Source organism: Cynara cardunculus (genome assembly GCF_001531365.2).
Source record: "Cynara cardunculus var. scolymus isolate 2C chromosome LG 13, CcrdV1, whole genome shotgun sequence".
NCBI classification, from domain to species: domain Eukaryota; kingdom Viridiplantae; phylum Streptophyta; class Magnoliopsida; order Asterales; family Asteraceae; genus Cynara; species Cynara cardunculus.
The window spans coordinates 500,391-505,122 of record NC_037540.1 but is presented as its reverse complement, the minus strand read 5'-3'; positions in this window follow the sequence as shown (position 1 = coordinate 505,122).

Genomic DNA, 4,732 nt, shown 5'->3' with positions numbered 1-4,732 from the left:
TTTAAGAGTTTAAGAGTTTTTAAGAGTTTTAATCAAATGCTTTATAATATAGTATAGATATATATGTGTGTGTGTGTGTATATGTATGTATGTATATGTATCAGTTGACACATTAAATACGAACCGAATATTTATATAAACTTACAAACTAATTTGTACTATTTTTTTTAATATATTAAACAACACATATGAAATATATTCTTACAATATTGTTTCATATATGAAACTTGTATGACTATTTTACATGTAAAAAAATACCAATATACGTTTTGGATAGAAATGCATATACAAGAAAAAAAATGTGAAATAATATGAATAATAGCTTAAGATCAAATTTATAATACGATTTTGACTAGTTTATACTGATTTGTAATAAATATTAGGTTTGTATTTGAAATATATATTGAAAAATATATACTAGATCTAAAGGGTTAAAATAAAATGAAAATGATAGAACTGAATACATGGTCACATGCATATATATATATATATATATATATATATGGGGGAAAAGTTTAAAAAACGTAATCGATTTTAGTGTTTGGAATAATTAAGTTATTGAACAGTTTTTTGGAATAAGTAAGTCCTTGGACATTCTAAAACATGTTAAATAACTCTTTGGACTTTCTTAAACTTGTTAGATACATTCTTATGACCTATACAACTAGTTAATATGAAAAAGTAATGGAAAAAGTTTGAAAAAGAACCAATATACTTTTATATTCTGAATAATTAAGTCCCTAGACATTTTTTAAATAAAAAAAGTACTTAAAATCTATAAAATGAAACAAATATACCAAGAAACTACTTACATTTACAAAAATATTATGGATGGAATTTATTTTAATTAAAAATAAAATATATTCTTTTAGGGAATTATTAAAATAAAAAAGGATTAATGATCAAATTTATCTTGATTAAAAATAAAATATATTTCGTATGTGATTTTTTAAATTAAAAAAGATGTGAAATTGATTATTGATAAAAATTATTTTAATTAAAAATAAAATATATTCTTTTAGGGAATTATTAAAATAAAAAAGGATTAATGATCAAATTTATCTTGATTAAAAATAAAATATATTTCGTATGTGATTTTTTAAATTAAAAAAGATGTGAAATTGATTATTGATAAAAATTATTTTAATTAAAAATAAAATATATTATGTTGGTGATTTTCTAAAATTAAAAAAATAGAAGATAATTTGATTAAATTATTGACAGATTAACGATGAAATTTAACTAAATACACAATCTATTAAAATTCGTCGCTAGTGTTCATTAATATATATGCATGGATCACTTATATCTAATTGATTTCAACTTGACCACCATTAAGTAATCTATTTCATTTTATAGGTGTAAGTACTCCTTTTTTTTTTGGACTTAATCGTTCAAAATATGAAAGTTCGTTGGCTTTTTTTTTCCAGACTTTTATCATTATTTTACCACATTAACAAGTTTTATAGGTCAATTAATTGGGTTGCAAATATTGTACAAATGCACAAGGTTGTAAAAGAAATATACCCTATATATATATATATATATATATATATATATATATATATATATATATATATGTCATAATAATATAAAGAATGGTTTAAAAAAGCATTTTGATGAAATCAAATGTTGTTATAATTGGGATGTAGAGTTTAGCTTCTAAGCATGTTTTCATGATTACTACACTCCCATTTTTAACTATCATCTACTTCCCCACTCAATTTATCTTTTTATTTTTTATTTTTTTATAATATAAAATAATCCCACAAATTATTTACTTATCCACAAAACCAAAATCATTTTATAACATCTTTTTTATCTTATAAATAAAAACATATATTAATTATTCGATTTTTTTTATATAATATTATTCAATTTTGATTTTGTTGTTAATTATATCTAAAAAAGGATTACTTAACAAAAAGAGTATTTCATAAGCATGATGCATAATGATGAAATCACTCATTCAAAATTTATTCATCATTTTATTTTAACTTTTCCAATTTCCACATAAAATAAATCCTCTTTATATAATCATTGAGAACTTGTAAAGAGCAAGTCTTTGCAAATAAGCCATGCCAAAAATTATATCTTATTTAAAGGGTAAATTGTATGAAAAGTAACGTACTTTAATTTGATTTTTATCTTGGATAATGTACTTTCAAAACTTCCATTTTGGTACCTAAGATGTAAAGTTTTAAACATTTAAATACTCGGGTAATCGATTGAAAACTAATTTCATATTAAAAAAAACTAATTTTAGATTGAAAAAATTTCATGTCACTAACCACGTCATCAAATAATATTGAGTTGGATACCACATCAACACGATAACCGGTTAATGCTTCAACCGGTTATCCGGGTATTTAAATGGTTAAAACTTGACATCTTAGGTGCCAAAATGGAAGTTTTGAAATGACGTTACTTAAAATATGAATCAAGTTAAAATACGTTACTTTTTTTTATTAAATTTGCCCAAAATTATAACTTATTTTAAACCCGTTTTCACCAACTTTTTAAGATTAAAACATGTGGATAAATTCCAAAATTGAATAAATTATAAAAAAGATATAAATTTGTATACAAACCCAATATTTATTAGAATCTGTGTGCATACAAATTCAAATCATACAATAATATGTCTTTTAAGTTATATTTTTTTCCATTCATAAAACAATCCTGAAAGTTTCATATTCAAAACAACACTTGTATTAACATTGTATGCTTTAAATACATTGTTTATTTGAAGTATATAATATTTATATTTATATACAACAAATACAACAAATAAATCACATATCATTTTTCACAGTGATGTTTAAATCCCTGACCTCCTACGAAGCCAAATGCTATAAAACCGTTACATCAAAAGTCCCATTGATTTCATATATAAAACCAAGCGTATGGTATGGGTGGTGTTAGGTTGAAAAAGATGGGTATGGACGGGAGTAAGTACCTAACAATTTATAGTGAGGCCATTCAAGTACTTTCTTTGAAACAATTGGAGACATAATTCACTTTCAAGTACAATATTTTTTATTTATTTTATTTAGTTTTATTTTGACAATTTAAACTATTTAGTAACTGTCAAACAAAGTATAAATTTATGGTGTATATGAAACAAATAAAGGGTTTCATGAATATATATATATATATATATATATATAATATATATATATTATTTACCATAAATTGAAGCAAGGTTGAAATGCATCATCATATATGAACAAAATAAATCCGTATAAAAACTAGCTTGATTATCGTTCTTATAAAGCACTATGTTCAATTGTTGATATTTTTTTATGATTAACCTGAATATCCAACATGCTATGTGAGCTGACTAATCTCAGAACGACCACCTGCTTTGCAGGTAGTCCGGAGTCACCGCATTTTAACCTCCGTGGCCACAAAAGAATTTTTGTTCTTTCTTGAATTTGAACCTTGAACTGTTGATAAATTCATATAAAGAGAAAAAGATTTCTAAGGTTATAACAATATTAAATCAAAAAAATAAATAAATACTGATTGTGAATTATTGACATGAATTTGTTATAGAAAAATATATTTGAAAGACTCAGAAATGAATAATAACAAGTGATTTGGTATAGAAAGCAATGTAAAATTGGTTTCAAACATGTAAACAAACACATGAAAAAAAGAGAGTCAAAGACTTGTGAAATTTTGTGGGAATTAAACTAAATTTTGTTTGTTTAATAAATGTTTTCTTTAATTTAATAAATTATTTAAAATATGCCTAAACATTGAAATACGAGTATTGTAATTATTTTACAACAATAAAACAGCAATTTATATTTTATATATAAAGTAATTAATGTTAAGTTAGTTTAAAATAAATACTTGAATATATATAGTCCGACAGATACGGTAGACTTAAGATCACGTGAGACCAGTCTGTTTTTGTAAGATCCGTGAGACCACTTTTTTACACTTGAAACTTCATAGCAAAACGTTGTGAAGGTAACCTTCACCATGTTTTTGTTGTGAATGTTTGACTTTCTTTTACTTTTATAACGTTTTGTTCTGAAGCTTCAAGCGTAAAAAAGTGGTCTTAAGGGTTTCACAAAAACATGTTGGTCTAACGTGAACCCAATTCCGTACTGTAAAATAATAATATTCTTAATGAAAATAGTACTGGTCTTTGGTTTTATTACCCAATTTTCAAATCAAACCTACTTAAATTTCGAAAACTAGGCCATCATATTATATACCAACGTTTGACCATTTACACATATTTGTTTGTATATTAATTCTATTTAAACTACAGATCTGGTCCCTCTGGTTTGTCAAAAATAACATTTTCGTCCATGCAGTTTGAAAATTTTAAGATGGTTATCGTGATTTGCAAAATCATCCAGATTTCATCCCTAAGTCTAACGACCATTAAAAAGAATTCATTAAATGAGGAAATTTTCGTATTTTAATTAGATTTGTTTGTCCTTTAACCAATTAAAATCGATTTTATGATTTGGTCCTTATAGTTTTTGATTTGGTAAATGATAAAAACGAATATATCTCTCATTTGATATAATTTTTTAACGATCGTTAATGTCAGGGGCTAAATCTAAATGCTTTTACAAAGTGTGATGATCAACTTGTAATTTTAAAACTACACAAACTAAAAATGTTATTTTTAGAAAAACTAATTGACCAAGTTTGTAGTTTACTCTCGTAGTTGTTTGCTTTCTTGTTGATCTTATTGGTTTTAATT